The sequence below is a fragment of the Entelurus aequoreus genome, linkage group LG16 (genome assembly GCF_033978785.1).
Source record: "Entelurus aequoreus isolate RoL-2023_Sb linkage group LG16, RoL_Eaeq_v1.1, whole genome shotgun sequence".
NCBI classification, from domain to species: domain Eukaryota; kingdom Metazoa; phylum Chordata; class Actinopteri; order Syngnathiformes; family Syngnathidae; genus Entelurus; species Entelurus aequoreus.
The window spans coordinates 48,282,518-48,299,822 of NC_084746.1; the positions used below are offsets into that span (position 1 = coordinate 48,282,518).

Below are 17,305 nucleotides of genomic sequence, written 5' to 3' on the forward strand. Positions count from 1 at the left end.
TAAATAAATCATGTCACACTTTGAACTGGACGCCAAATCTGTTATCTGTTTCTTTGTCAGTTAGTGAAGACCAAGTCTTTAGAATATTTTCTTAGATTTTCAAATTCTATTTGAGTTTTGTCTCTCTTAGAATTAAAAATGTCAAGCAAAGCGAGACCAGCTTGCTAGTAAATAAATAAAATTTAAAAAAATAGAGGCAGCTCACTGGTAAGTGCTGCTATTTGAGCTATTTTTAGAACAGGCCAGCGGGCTACTCATCTGGCCCTTACGGGCTACCTGGTGCCCGCGGGCACCGCGTTGGTGACCCCTGATATAAGCCCTTCTTTAAAAAATAAAAATAAAAAAAAGCTTTCTTTTTTTTTTATACGGCAAACACAAAATATGCAACATTTTCCCCCAAAAAAATATCTCAAAGTGGAATATTTAAATGTGACGTAATTGGAGCCTTGAATAGGTCAATAATCCATAATGAAATTGATTTTGATTCATTATTATTTTTTTAAAGAAAGAAACAGCCCGCATGGCAGCTTTGTGTTATTAGAGTCAACATTGCAACATTTTCTTGTTACATTTCACCCGTTTGCTCTTTTATACCACTTTTTATGTTTTTTATTTTATTTTTATTTTTTATCAATGGTATTTTTAGAATTTGCCGCGGGCCGTTAAAAAAAAATTACCTGACACCCCTGACCTAAGTGTTTATTGTGAGCGAACTGTGGTGCTGAATTTCCCCCAGGGATCAATAAACTACTTTCTATTCTATTCTACTAAACTATGTCGTGAGTCGGCGAAACGCCTTTAGGTTACCGCCGGTCGTTTTTTTCTTAGAGGCTATTGAGAAATTTCAAGTCAATCCGACTTATGGGAGAGGATCAACCTTTGGAGGTTTATTAATGACAGCGCCACCGTGTGGTGTAGTCGGCTGACAATGAAGGCAACGCAGTATGGCAGCGGTGTCCAAACTTTTTCCACTTAGGGCCGCACACTGAAAAATCAAAGCTAGCGGGGGGCATTTTGATATTTTTTATTTTAAAAACCAATACATGTATAAAAACTAAACATTTAGGCCTCCACTCAGGCTCGATCCCGGGGGCCCCAAAGGGTTTTGGTCAAAAAAATATTTAAAATGTGTCATTATTTAGTATTATTATTTGTATTATTCTTCAAGGTTTAAATCTCTAGATCAACATTAGGTCTATTTGTCAATATAACGTTTTTAAAGATTTAAGAAATATGCTCTTATTGTCAAAGAAAACCCTATTTTTTAATGGAAAAAAACCCACAAAATATGTAATATTTTCATCCAATAAAATTTGTAAGTGGAATATTTCAGATTATATAATAATTGGAGCCTTAAAAAGGTCAATAACTCATAACATTGATTTTAATTCATTATTATTTTTGGAACAATGACACTTAAAAACAAATCACACTAAAATTATTGGGGATCCAAAAGGGTCCTATTCCTTAAAGTGATAAAAAATAAATTATATATATTTTTTACTGTTTACTTTTAACACAATAATCTCAAGATCAACTTCAGATCTATCCGTCAATAGTAACTTTCATTGTTGTTTATGTTTTTGTTTGTTCGTATCAGGCCCTTCTTTAAAAAAAAAAAAAAAAAAACAGCTTACCGGTAGTTTTTTTTTATACGGCAAACACAATATGCAACATTTTCCTCAAAAAAATATCTCAAAGTGGAATATTTAATGTGACATAATTGGAGCCTTGAACGGTCAATATTTCATAACATTGATTTTGATTCATTATTATTTTTTAAAGAAAGAAACAGCCTGCATGGCAGCTTTGTGTTATTAGAGTAAACATTACAACATTTTCTTGTTACATTTCACCCGTTTGCTCTTTAATACCACTTTGTTTATTTATTTTTTTAAAAAGGTCAATAACTCATAACATTGATTTTAATTCATTATTATTTTTGGAACAATGACACTTAAAAACAAATCACACTAAAATTATTGGGGATCCAAAAGGGTCCTACTTATTAAAGTGTTAAAAAATAAATTATATATTTGTTTTACTGTTTACTTTTAACACAATAATCTCAAGATCAACTTGAGATCTATCCGTCAATTATAAGTTGTATTGTTGTTTATGGTTTTTGTTTGTTCGTTTTAGGCCCTTTTTAAAAAATAAAAATAAAACGCTTAGTTTTTTTATATGGCACACACAATATATGCAACATTTTCAGCAAAGAATATCTCAAAGTGGAATATTTAATGTGACGTAATTGGAGTCAATAATTCATAATGACATTGATTTTGATTCATTATTATTTTTTAAAGCAAGAAACAGCCTGCATGGCAGCTTTGTGTTATTAGAGTAAACATTGCAACATTTTCTTGTTACATTTCACCCGTTTGCTCTTTTATACCACTTTTTATGTTTATTATTTTGTTTTTAAATCGTATTTTTAGAATGTGCCGCGGGCCGCAAATGACCCTCGAGGCCGCACTTTGGACACCCCTGAGGCTATTGAGAAATTTCAAGTCAATCCGACTTATGGGAGAGGATCAACCTTTGGAGGTTTATTAATGACAGCGCCACCGTGTGGTGTAGTCGGCTGACAATGAAGGCAACGCAGTATGGCAGAGGTGTCCAAACTTTTTCCAGCGAGGGCCACATAGAGAAAAATTGAAGGATGCGAGGGCCGCTTTTATACATTTTGTATATGAAAAATACTCAAACCAAAATAATGTAGGTGAATGCTAACACTTGAAAAAAACTTCTAAATCTTAGCTTTGTGTTATAGATCAGTGATTTTCAACCACTGTGCTGCGGCACACTAGTGTGCCGTGAGATATTGTCTGGTGTGCCGTGGGAAATTATGCAACTTCACCTAATTGGGCCAAAAAATATTTTTTGCAAATCAATAATCATAATAATGTGCCGTTGTCTAGTGCCTGTGCTGTGTAGAGCTTGGCAGGGTAATCTTGTAATACTCCATACCAGTAGGTGGCAGCAGGTAGTTCATTGCTTTGTAGAAGTGGGAACGCGTCGAGGATGGTTTGTCGTGATCCCAATACGCAGAGCACAGCAGGAGACAGCGTGCCGGTAAAAAGATATGTAAAGCTTAAACCAAAAATAGGAAAAGGCACTGAAGCTTAGGGATGGCTATGTAAAACAAAAGTAAAACTGAACTGGCTACAAAGTCAACAAAAACAGAATGCTGGACAACAGCAAAAACTTACAGCGTGTGGCGCAAAGACGGCGTCCACAAAGCACATCCCGTACATGACATGACAATCAACAATGTCCCCACAAAGAAGGATAGCGTACGCACAACTTAAATAGTCTTGATTGCCAAAACAAAGCAGGTGCGGGCAACAGCACTCAAAGGAAGGCGTGAAGCTGCTACAGGAGAACCTAACAGGAGAGGTTTTTTTAAAGATTAAAGTACCAATGATTGTCACACACACACTAGATGTGGTGAAATTTGTCCTCTGCATTTGTCCCATCCCCTTGGGGAGCAGTGGGCAGCAGCGGTGCCGCGCCTGGGAATCATTTTGGTGATTTAACCCCCAACTCCAACCCTTTGTTGCTGAGTGCCAAGCAGGGAGGTTATGGGTCCCATTTTTATAGTCTTTGGTATGACTCGGCTGGTCACCAAAATAACAGCGCAAGACAGGAAGTAAAGCACTACACACAGGAAACAACAACAACAAACTCAAAATAAGGCAAGACAACCTGGTGGAGTTTCATTTTTTTTCACTTTTTCTGCTAGTGGTGTGCCTCCGTATTTTTTTAATGAAAAAAATGTGCCTTGGCTCAAAAAAGGTTGAAAAACACTGTTATAGATAACAAATAAAAATAATAATAATTCATGATTATTATATTATTTTAGTTGTATTTATGTTAACTGTGCTCAAAGTTTTTACTAATATCGCTATTATACGGTCAACTGAAACGCTTTTGAGAGCTTGAGTACACTCAAAAACACGTCTCACAAGAAATGTGTACACTTTTTCATCATGACAGGACACACGGGAATCATCAAAGATCTTACACAGTAAGACGCTCAGGTTGTCGGCCATTTTGGTTTTCAGGTCCCATTTTGGGGGGGGATTTGGTCCCGTTTCATTTTTCATACTTTTTTTTTTGTTCTAATTTGGGACCTGTTTAGTTTGTCTATAGAATGTGTCGCGGGCCAATAAAAAACCGAGCTGCGGGCCACAAATGGCCCCCGGGCCGCACTTTGGACACCACTGCTAAGTACGGGGTTGTGTGTGTACCGGATGAGGAGCGTTCTCATGACCATATATGGAGGCAAGGCATGCCGGTACAGGTGCAAAGTGGAGGAAACGTTGCCTGCGGGACGGGCGGAAGGAGGGATGGAGATGGATGTGGGAGGGGCTTGGAGGGCAGGGAGGGGGGCTGTTAATAGCCGCCCTGTTGAAAGAAATAACAAAACACGCCAACGGAAGGAGGGCGTGGAGACAGATGACCCACAAACGCGCCCTTTATAAAATGTTATTATTGCTCCGATAACAACAACAACAACAACACCAGTCAGGGCGGAAATAACATTCGCGGATGCGCGCGCACTTGACGGCGATGGCAGGATGACAAGGTGTGAGGTAGCAGTAAGACATATTGGGGCGGCCTTTCAAAATAAAACATTCTGAAAGAAAAACAAGAGGATTAGGTGCGTTATATGGCACTCTCTCGCCCCCCCCCCCCCTCTCCCGCCCGCATTACAGCTTAGCGTGCACGCGCCCGCGCGCGCACACATTCCTGCGGACACGCCAGTAGTGACAGGTGCACGATAACAATAATACAACTGTAAAGCGCGCGCCCGCGGGTTACTCACCGTTAACGTTCCCGCCTCCTGGTCTCCACTTCGCGGGTGGCGATGCTCTCTTGCTTCTAGAAGCTCCTTCCTCGCCACGGAGTCTCGGTGTTATCCACTCTTTTCTGCCGGCGAAAACCCTTCCCGTGGCTCCTTTGTGTGTCTTTTGTTGTTGTTGTGGGTGCTTTTATTGCTCCAACCCCCTTTCTTTTTCTTCTTTTTCCCCTTTTCCCAAGCGCCTTTTCTCACGTCTCTCCCTTCACGGCTGCCGCTCACTGCAGCAGAAAAAGAGTCTGGCTGAAAGACGAGAGGGCGAGAGAGAGAGAGAGAGAAGAGAGAGAGAGAAAGAGAGGAGAGGAGGGAGGGGACGGGACAGGAGAGGGAGGGGATTTTAATAGCGTTTGGACCGCGCCGCCGCCATGGAGGAGAACACAGCACGCAGGGCCGGAGCAAAGCAGGAGTGTGCGCGAATGTGTGTGCGCACAACACACACGGACGTGTTGTCGTGAAACACCGTCGCTTGTGTGACATGTCACTTCTTTTCGCACACACACATCCCTAAATAGAAGCTGCATTTAGCCATCTGTGCCTCGTTTGCGGGATATCGATAGGTGTGCACTTTCACACCGCGATACGGGCGCGCTGCGGTCTGATAAATTACACGCACGGCGATTTCAACCCAAGTTTACCTACGTAGCCCTAAATCACGAAGTGTCTCAAAGGGCTGCACAAGCCACAAGGAGATCCCAGATCCCACATCAGGGCAAGGGAAAAACTCAACCCAATGGGATGACAATGAGACATTTTGGAGGGGACCACAGATGTGGGGTCGCGGGGGCAGCAGCCTAAGCAGGGAAGCCCAGACTTCCCTCTCCCCAGCGCAGTGGTTCTTAACCTGGGTTCGATCGAACCCTAGGGGTTCGGTGAGTCGGGCTCAGGGGTTCGGCGGAGGTCAAGACACACCCGACTCATCGTGTAAATACAAACTTCTCCCTATCGGCGTATTACGGCTACGGCAACAGCTGACTGATTTGCAGGTGTGTAATTTGTTGAGTTTATGCACTGTGTTGGTTGTGTTCTTTGAACAAGGTGATGTTCATGCACGGTTCATTTTATGCACCAGTAAAAAAACATGGTAACACTTTAGTATGGTGAACATATTCACCATTAATTAGTTGTTTATTAACATGCAAATTAGTAACATATTGGCTCTTAACTAGTCATTATTAAGTACTTATTAATGCCTTATTCTGCAAGGCCTTATAATAACCCTAACCCTCTAACCCTGGCCCTAACCCTAACCAAATAACTAATTTAAGTCTTTGTTACTTAGAATGTTCCCCTAGTGTCTAAATAACTCTAAATTTAGCCTCCGTTACTTAAAATATGTTCCCCATACTAAAGTGTTACCAAAAACATAACTGTCTTGAATTTGAAAAAAACAAAACATTTATTTTTCACTAAAGAAGGGTTTGGTGAATACAAATATGAAACTGGTGCGGTTCGGTACCTCCAACAAGGTTAAGAACCACTGCCCCAGCGACTTCGTCCAGCTCTTCCCGGGGGATCCCGAGGCGTTCCCAGGCCAGCCGGGAGACATAGTCTTCCCAACGTGTCCTGGGTCTTCCCCGTGGCCTCTTACCGGTCGGACGTGCCCTAAACACCTCCCTAGGGAGGCGTTCGGGTGGCATCCTGACCAGATGCCCGAACCACCTCATCTGGCTCCTCTTGATGTGGAGGAGCAGTGGTTTTACTTTGCGCTCCTCCTGGATGGCAGAGCATCTCACCCTATCTCTAAGGGAGAGCCCCGCCAACCGGCGGAGAAAACTCATTTTGGCCGCTTGTACCCGTGATCTTGTCCTTTCGGTCATAACCCAAAGCTCATGACCATAGGTGAGGATGGGAACGTAGATCGACCGGTAAATTGAGAGCTTTGCCTTCCGGCTCAGCTCCTTCACCGCAACGGATTGATACAGCGTCCGCATTACTGAAGACGCCGCACCGATCCGCCTGTCGATCTCACGATCCACTCTTCCCTCACTCGTGAACAAGACTCCGAGGTACTTGAACTCCTCCACTTGGGGCAGGGCCTCTTCCCCAACCCGGAGATGGCACTCCACCCTTTTCCGGGCTAGAACCATGGACTCGGACTTGGAGGTGCTGATTCTCATCCTAGTAGCTTCACACTCGGCTGCGAACCGATCCAGCGAGAGCTGAAGATCCTGGTCAGATGAAGCCATCAGGACCACATCATCTGCAAAAAAGCAGAGACCTAATCCTGCAGCCATGTATGGACTCATCGATTGTTTACAAACTGAGTTTGGAGAGGAAGTGATGCCAGAAAGACCGCGCCCCACACAGGCAGTGATGTCAGAAAGATGGAGGCGAGTCATCCAGACATACCCGTGTGGAAATCACACATCAATACCATAAGACAAGGAAACGGGCGATTGCAGCTACTTCGGATACAACACATCTCAGGTGGCAACATAGCAATGTTGAGCGACGGTTTTGGATAAGGCCTGGAAGAACGGCAGCCTGGCGGGATATGTTTGTCAGTGAGTGTGTTGTGCCAGCTGAACGGCAAGAGAACTTTCGAAAGTCCAGGTCAGCTGTGATTCTACGTAGCGAAAACTTCGTCCATTTGTCGAAGGGGAGACAACGACAGACTACGAAAAACAGCGAATAAATTTGGACTGGCAAAGCAGACTGTCAGTTATTGTCCGTCATGTATGTTGAGCGATTACTCAACGTCTAGTTTTGTACTCCGTAACTATTGTGAAGCCATGAAGTGGTTGCGGCCGTCAAGTACAACCGCCAATTTCAGCCGACAAGCACAGTGTCCTGAACAGATATCTATGATTGTTGTTCCTTATCACATTGTTTACTTTCACACGTCCATTAAAGATATGATTCATGTATGATGGCTCAGGTGTGATTCAGTCTAACAGCTGCTGATGGTGAGGCAAGCAAGTTGTACTGTTAAAAGAAATGTGGCAATAGTCTACATTGAAACACAGGGTAAGGATACACTTCCAGGTCAGAGGTGACTATGACGCGTGCGTTTTATTTGCGCATGTGTACTAGGTCGCGTTGCGCCGACGGACGAAGGGGGCAGGGGGTCTTAAACGACCGTTGTGTATGTGTGGACACGGATAAGGTTAGGTGGGATTTACCCTGGATAACCTTAGCCGGCTTAGTGTAAAGGGGCCATAGACAGACAACATTCACACACAGAATCACACTCTAGGGCCAATTTAGTGTTGCCAATCAACCTATCCCCAGGTGCATGTCTTTAGAGGTGGGAGGAAGCCGGAGTATCCGGAGGGAACCCACGCAGTAACGCTGACCTCACTCTCTCGGCTTTCGTCTGTTCCGAAGTTCCACCCTTCCTTCGTGCTTGCTTCTATAAGCAGCAGTTCATCTTCCGTATTTTCAGCTTCAAAAAGATAAGGTTGTGCATCCTCATTTGTCCAAAAATAATCATCTTCGCTGTCTGTTAGCAAGTCAGCCAAAACACACAAGCGTTTGTTTCCGGAAAAAGTAGGAACACACATTTGTTGCCATAAGCCGTAAATACGCTGCGATTGAAATGGAAAAAAATGCGCTTAGGAAATTACTGAACACCAGGTGTGACGTCATAGTGAGATTATTGATTGAGATTATTTCCTTGGTGCTGAAATGGATTTAACGCTTCATGATTTGCCACCTCAGTAGAGTGCATGTCTACCTCTGGCACAGTCACTACAGGAAAAAACTATGTGAGTTATGTATTATTCTACGAGAAATGCTATGTGCACAGGAATTTCCCAGCCTGGCGCTAGTTAGTTCAAGCTTAATTGACTCCTAACCCGGGCTGACAGACACTGTAATTGTGCGTGTCCGAGCTTGCTCTAGTGTAGTTAGTCAAGTGTGACTCAAACAGGGATCTATGTTGCTAGATAGAGTAATGGCGCCTTCCCGGTTAGGGTGAAGGCAGTCCCTCCTCAGCAAGCCCGTTTTACCCCAGAAAGAGGGATAATTATCAATAAACGTTAGTCCCTGTTTTCTAAAAAAACTAGCGAGCCACTTGTTAAGCGAGACTAATCTGTTTTACCTCTCATCATTGCCTCTCACAGGCAGGAGGCCAGAGACAAATACTTAATGCCGAGACATCTTTCCTCTGAGATTTACAACTCCTAGCTATGTTCCTCTTTGTAATCTCTGTCATTAGAGCCGACGTGTACAACTATGTTCGCGTAGCTAGTGGTGCGATTAGCCTGTCGTACGTGTTTATTAGGTCTGTTGCGAGACAGCTGCCTAGTATTAGCTTCAATGTCGGGTGCTCGGGCACCGGAAATACACTTAATTATTGCTAGTTTACTAAGCTGTATGTTCCGGGTGATGGACTCCCCGATGACTAAGGTGTGGTGCCCGGTAGACTGGGGTGTAGACTAGCTGAAGGGCTAAATCTGTTATCTGTTATGCAAACGTGTCCGCGGCGCCTCCAATTATGAAATTACTCTATTCTAAGTGGCGGACACAGCCCTCTAGAAGAGCCAACCTAGACAATCATTGGATAAATGCTTGGCTTTGATGCCGAGCGTCTCTGGAAGTGACTGACTGAGAGGTGGACTCGGTCTTGGCCTGCCTGGATGCCGGGTTTCCACATGTTGATTGGATGATCCGTCTGAGGCTGAATCCCTTTTTGATTTACAGCAAAATGAGCGAATTATCCATCTTGAAATGTAAATTACTCGCCAGAGCATTTTTCAACTTTCATTCCATTGTTCTGTGGAGATATGGAGTTGTCTTTGTATCTTTTATCTGTTATTTGAGATTGTAATTATGTTTAGAGAGTAGCTGAAAATGAGATTGCCCTACTTGAAAGACCATCAGCCGCCACTGGTCTCCAATAACACCAGAAAAAATTACAGACACAGAACTACAGAAACAATGGGTGAACTTCATCTGCAGTGATGCAATTATATTATGTTTAAAGAGTAATAATAATAATAACAGTTGTTAAGTTCCACTCTTCTACTCCAAAAGGACCCACGGACAACTCATGATTTCCAATTGATCAACTTAAAGCATTGTTGGTTTCATTCTAGTTGATCTTCAATTAATCATCAGGTTGTAAAACCTTCAAAACACAGACAAACAGAGATGCTAACAAATGTAATTACACGGGTATTTTCAAACAATGTTTTACAAATGCTTTTAAACCTCTGACTAATGTTTTAAACTTCCTACTTTTAAATAAGGATTTAAACAAACACATTGCTTGTCAAAATGAATATAGACATTTTAAATTAAATGCATGTAAATGAACTAGCAAATTAATTAACCATTTTAAGTCAATTAAATAACTAACTTAAATCAATTGAATGAAAGAAGCAGGTTAAATGAACTGAACTAAATCCATTAAACAATTAGAGTAATTAAAGGCCTACTGAAATGAAATTTTCTTATTTAAACGGGGATAGCAGATCCATTCTATGTGTCATACTTGATCATTTCGCGATATTGCCATATTTTTGCTGAAAGGATTTAGTAGAGAACATCGACGATAAAGTTCGCAACTTTTGGTCGCTGATAAAAAAGCCTTGCCTGTACCGGAAGTAGCGTGACGTCGCAGGTTGAAAGGCTCCTCACATTTCCCCATTATTTACACCAGCAGCGAGAGCGATTCGGACCGAGAAAGCGACGATTACCCCATTAATTTGAGCCAGGATGAAAGGTTCGTGGATGAGGAAAGTGAGAGTGAAGGATTAGAGTGCAGTGCAGGACGTATCTTTTTTCGCTCTGACCGTAACTTAGGTACAAGCTGGCTCATTGGATTCCACGCTCTCTCCTTTTTCTATCGTGGATCACGGATTTGTATTTTAAACCACCTCGGATACTATATCCTCTTGAAAATGAGAGTCGAGAACGCGAAATGAACATTCACAGTGACTTTTATCTCGACAATACATCGGCGAAGCACTTTAGCTATGGCGCTAACGTGATAGCATCGTGCTTAACTGCAGATAGAAACAGAAGAAATAAGCCCCTGACTGGAAGGATAGACAGAAGATCAACAATACTACCAAACCCTGGACATGTAACTACACGGTTAATGCTGTGCCGCCTGGCGAAGCCTAGCAATGCTGTTGCTAACAACGCCATTGAAGCTAACTTAGCTACGGGACCTCGTCAGAGCTATGTTAAAAACATTAGCTCTCCACCTACGCCAGCCCTCATCTGCTCATCAACACCCGTGCTCACCTGCGTTCCAGCGATCGACGGCGCGACGAAGGACTTCACCCGATCATCGATGCGGTCGGCGACTAGCATCCGATAGCGCGTCTGCTATCCAACTCAAAGTCCTCCTGGTTGTGTTGCTGCAGCCAGCCGCTAATACACCGATCCCACCTACAGCTTTCTTCTTTGCAGTCTTCATTGTTCATTAAACAAATTGCAAAAGATTCACCAACACAGATGTCCAGAATACTGTGTAATTTTGCGATGAAAACAGAGCTGTTTGTATTGTGATACAATGTGTCCGAATACTTCCGCTTCAACCATTGACGTCACGCGCATACGTCATCATACATAGACGTTTTCAACCCGAAGTTGTGCGGGAAATTTAAAATGTCACTTTATAAGTTAACCCGGCCGTATTGGCATGTGTTGCAATGTTAAGATTTCATCATTGATATATAAACTATCAGACTGCGTGGTCGCTAGTAGTGGCTTTCAGTAGGCCTTTAACTTTGCATTAATCTTTTGTACTTTTACCTTTAAACCCTTCTAAACTTTAACCATTTTCCATTTTAACTTAAGCTTAACCCATTTACGTGTGCATTGAACTTTAAAAAAAAACTTGCTTTTAACCCGGTCAAACACAGTATGCAATCAATGCTCAATTTAAAATGCAGTGGTTTAACTTGAGCCCAGCAGTTCAAACAAACACATTGAAATAGTCGAGTAAGCAAATTAAGAAACTTGCCGGTACAAGTTAAGCATATCTAAGTAAGCATTTCGACCATCATGAAATGAAGAAGCATATTCACCGACCATTGGTGTGTTTGGAGAATTTTGTAGAGTAGATCTTGCGGTTGTGGCTGCTTGCTGTTCTTCCTTGCATGCAGCTTGTTTGGTGAATGAGTCTGACTGAACCTCCATTCCTTCTCAGGTGCCTTCAATCAGTAAATTGGCGGCCATTTTCCCTTGGCATTCTGGGAATTGTAGTTCTCAATGGTTTTGACCATGTAGTTGTCCACCATGTAGGGCATGGATTGACACTTCTGAGTTTTTAACTCCACAAAAGTAGCGATATTGGATTAGATTTATAAAGCCTTTTTCTAGACACTCAAAGCGCTTTATGATGAAGTGAATTATGCTTATATAGCGCTTTTCTCTAGCGACTCAAAGCGCTTTTACATAGTGAAACCCAATATCTAAGTTACATTTAAACCAGCCCAAGGACACAACGGCAGTGACTAGGGTGGCGGGAGCGGGGATCGAACCTGGAACCCTCAAGTTGCTGGCACGGCCGCTCTACCAACCGAGCTATACCGCCCCAGGTGACAATTGAGAACCCATCATTAATTCTCTCCACATTCGCACATTGATTGGCTACGCTACATTTGTAGCCACAGTAGCCTGGGTGGACTGACGGAGAGATGGCTGCCATTTTGTGCCTACGGCCTCTCCGACCACCACCACACTGCAAAAAGTCAGTGTTCAAAAACAAGGGAAAAAAATACAAAAATGAGGGGTATTTTACTTGAAATAAGCAAAATGATCTGCCAATAGAACAAGAAAATTCAACTTGTCAAGACTTTTCAAAACAAGTAAAATGAGATAACCTCAATGAACCCAAAAATAGCTTAAAATAAGTATATTCTCACTAATAACAAGTGCACTTTTCTTGGTAGAAAAAATAAAGAGACCTTTTTGCTCAATATGTTGAAAAATATTCTTAAATGAAGTAAATGCTAGTGCCATTATCTTGACATAATGATATGCGCTCGGCATTACATTTCTTGAAACCAGCAAACTTATACTAAAAACTAGTTTATTGTTTTTAATGGAAAGGCAACAAGGCAAGCGCTTGTTACTCTCGGGGTCTCCTAGCCGCTCAGGCAAATCATATGGTCTAAAAATGCATTTTTCCATGGATAACATGACATCATCACGCCAAGTGCGTGCTCTTTCAGTCAATTAGTGCGCATATATACAGCCCGGCCCCCGGCCAAACAAACGTTTTATTGTAATTTTGAAGAATTCATCTGAATGTGCATGAACTCCACTCCAAAAACTGAAAACTAAGTAAGATGAAATATCTCAAATAAGGGTGATATTTTCTTATTTTCTGTCTGATAAGATCATTCTTCTCACAAAGTAGATTTTATGTTAGAGTGTTTTACTTGTTTTAAGGGTTTTGGTCCTAAATGATCTCAGTAAGATATTACAGCTTGTTGCTGAGATTTGATGAGCTATATTGAGTAAAGCATGCTTGAAACTAGAATATCAACTGTTGCAAAGCTGTGTCATCAATTATTACTTTTTCAAAGTAATAATTTCTTATTTCAAGCATGACAAAAAAATCATGACTTTGACACAATTGTGTCTCATAATTAAAACAGATGACAGCCAAATGGACTTTGCTGTTTTATTTTCAATGAAACATTAGAAAACACATACTCATATAGTAGTACAGTTGGCACAGTACAGTAAACTGACAGTTAATATTTAAACATTTAACATTTCTAACAATTTTGAACCGAAATAGTTCATGCACATTCAGGTAAATTCTTCAAAATTACAGGTAAGAAAAATTTGGCCGGGGGCCGGGCTGTATATATGCGCAATAATTGACTGAAAGAGCATGCACTTGGTGCGATAATGTCATGTTATCCATGGAAAAATGCATTTTTAGACCATATGATTTGCCTGAGCGGCTAGGAGACCCCGAGAGTAACAAGATGTTGCCTTGTTGCCTTTCCATTAAGAACAATAAATTAGTTTTTAGTAGGGATGTCCGATAATGGCTTTTTGCCGATATCCGATATGCCGATATTGTCCAACTCTTTAATTGCCGATACCGATATCAACCGATACCAATATCAACCGATATATACCGTCGTGGAATTAACACATTATTATGCCTAATTTGGACAACCAGGTATGGTGAAGATAAGGTACTTTTTTAAAAAATTAGTAAAATAAGATGAATAAATTAAAAACATTTTCTTGAATAAAAAAGAAAGTAAAACAATATAAAAACAGTTACATAGAAACTAGTAATTAATGAAAATGAGTAAAATTAACTGTTAAAGGTTAGTACTATTAGTGGAGCAGCAGCACGCACAATCATGTGTGCTTACGGACTGTATCCCTTGCAGACTGTATTGATATATATTGATATATAATGTAGGAACCAGAATATTAATAACAGAAAGAAACAACCCTTTTGTGTGAATGAGTGTAAATGGGGGAGGGAGGTTTTTTGGGTTGGTGCACTAATTGTAAGTGTATCTTGTGTTTTTTATGTGGATTTAATAAAAAAAACAAAAAAACAAAAAACACAACAAAAAAAACGATACTGATAATAAAAAAAACCGATACCGATAATTTCCAATGTTACATTTTAACGCATTTATCGGCCGATAATATCGGCAGACCGATATTATCGGACATCTCTAGTTTTTAGTATAAGTTTGCTGGTTTCAAACTTATGTCATTTCATATCATTATGTCAAGATAAAAGCACTAGCATTTACTTCATTTAAGAATATATTTCAACATATTTAGCAAAAAGGTCTCATATTTTTACTTTCTACCAAGAAAAGTGCACTTGTTATTAGTGAGAATATAATTATTTTAAGGTATTTTTGGGTTCATTGAGGTTAGCTCATTTTTACTTGTTTTGGAAAGTCTTGACAAGCCAAATTTTCTTGTTCTATTGGCAGATAATTTTGCTTAGTTCAAGTAAAATACCCCTCATTTTTGTGTTTGTTTTTCTTGTTTTTGAACACTGACTTTTTGCAGTGCATTTCTGTTCAAACTAGTTAGAAATGTTAAATATTAACTGTCCGTTTACTGTACTGTGCCAACTGTACTACTATATGAGTTTATATGAGACACAATTGTGTCAAAGTCATGATTTTTTTTTTCATACTTGAAATAAGAAAGTATTACTTTAAAAAAGTAGTTTTATACTTGTGAGTAGGGATGTCCGATAATGGCTTTTTGCCGATATCCGATATTCCGATATTGTCCAACTCTTTAATTACCGATACCGATATCAACCGATACCGATATCAACCGATATATGTAGTCGTGGAATTAACACATTATTATGCCTAATTTGGACAACCAGGTATGGTGAAGATAAGGTACTTTTTTTTTAAAAATAGTAAAATAAGATAAATAAATTAAAAACATTTTCTTGAATAAAAAAGAAAGTACAACAATATAAAAACAGTTACATAGAAACTAGTAATGAATGAAAATGAGTAAAATTAACTGATAAAGGTTAGTATTATTAGTGGAGCAGCAGCACGCACAATCATGTGTGCTTACGGACTGTATCCCTTGCAGACTGTATTGATATATATTGATATATAATGTAGGAACCAGAATATTAATAACAGAAAGAAACAACCCTATTGTGTGAATGAGTGTGAATGAGTGTATCTTGTGTTTTTTATGTGGATTTAATAAAAAAACAAAAACAAAAAACAAACAAAAAACAAAAAAACGATACTGATAATAAAAAAACCCGATACCGATAATTTCCAATATTACATTTTAACGCATTTATCGGCCGATAATATCGGCAGACCGATATTATCGGACATCTCTAGTTTTTAGTATAAGTTTGCTGGTTTCAAACTTATGTCATTTCATATCATTATGTCAAGATAATGGCACTAGCATTTACTTCATTTAAGAATATTTTTCAACATATTTAGCAAAAAGGTCTCATATTTTTACTTTCTACCAAGAAAAGTGCACTTGTTGAACCAGAATATTGATAACAGAAAGAAATGGGGGGAGGGAGGTTTTTTGGGTTGGTGCACTAATTGTAAGTGTATCTTGTGTTTTTTATGTTGATTTAATTAAAAAAATAAAAATTAAAATAAATAAAAATATAACCGATACAGATAATAAAAAAACCGATACCGATAATTTCCGATATTACATTTTAACGCATTTATCGGCCGATAATATTGGCAGGCCGATATTCTCGGACATCCCTACTTGTGAGTGTTGATGACACAGCTTTGCAACAGTTGATATTCTAGTTTCAAGCATGTTTTACTCAATATAGGTCATCAAATCTCAGCAACAAGCTGTAATATCTTACTGAGATCATTTAGGACCAAAACACTTAAAACAAGTAAAACACTCTAACATAAAATCTGCTTAGTGAGAAGAATTATCTTATCAGACAGAAAATAAGCAAATATCACCCTTATTTGAGATATTTCATCTTACTTAGATTTCAGTTTTTGCAGTGCAAACATTCATTCGTAGCAGGAACCCTCAATTTTGTGGAAGGCAAGCTCTCTACCATCCGACCAATTCAAGCAAATCGAACCAGTCCCCGCGAATTATGCACAACCTTGAAATTCCCCACTCCAACGCGCACTTGAACTGAGGGGAATGAAATGAAGAAGCTGCCCCGGTTTACACATGTGCCCCACTTGAACTGCAAAAACTTCCACTGGACTCCCGATACAAAGAAAATACAACTTTATTCCACTTAAGTGTATTTTCTCAACAGAAGTAACCTAAATACGTTTTTAAGCAAAACACTACGGTAAGAAAACCGCGTAGCTTGTGAAGTGAATTAATGAACTCATATTATGTTTTGCATATGGTGAATGTTTATATCCGTCTTGGAGGAGTTTCATTAAATAGTGGTATTTCAGTTTGAGCACATAATAAGGTAAGGCACTTTAATGTGATATTCGCAGGTGCTTTGGATCACTTTTGGATCAATATTTTCGTTTTTTTAATGTTTATAAACTAAGTAAATACGTCCCTGGACACATGAGGACTTTGAATATGACCAATGTATGATCCTGTAACGACTTGGTGTCGGATTGATACCCAAATGTGTGGTATCATCCAAAACTAATGTAAAGCATCCAATCAACAGAAAAATAAGTAAATATTACATTTTAACAGAAGTGTAGATAAAACATGTTAAAAGAGAAAGTAAGCAGATATTAACAGTAAATGAACAAGTAGATTAATAATTCATTTTCTACCACTTGTCCTTAATAATGTTGACAAAATAATAGAATGATAAATGACACAATATGTTACTGCATATGTCAGCAGACTAAATTAGGAGCCTTTGTTTGCTTACTTACTGATAAAAGACAAGTTGTCTTGTATGTTCACTAGTTTATTTAAGGAGGAAGTTGCAATAAGAAACATATGTTTAATGTACCCTAAGATTTTTTTTATTAAAATAAAGCCAATAATGCCATTTTTTGTGATCCCCTT

At 39.8% G+C, this 17,305-nt stretch overlaps 1 protein-coding gene across 1 annotated transcript in view; it reads right to left on the reverse strand.

Annotated features, from left to right (window-relative positions):
- The window catches only part of LOC133631219 (cell adhesion molecule 3-like), a 378,223-nt gene extending 366,256 nt beyond the window's left edge, over positions 1-11,967 (reverse strand). Inside the window, exons 1-2 of the mRNA XM_062023378.1 lie at positions 11,855-11,967; positions 4,835-5,110 (exon numbers count right to left, since the gene is read on the reverse strand). The gene's annotated coding sequence lies outside the window, so the exon portion shown is untranslated. The remainder of the gene's footprint in view (positions 1-4,834; positions 5,111-11,854) is intronic.
- Positions 11,968-17,305: the final 5,338 nt, after the last annotated feature.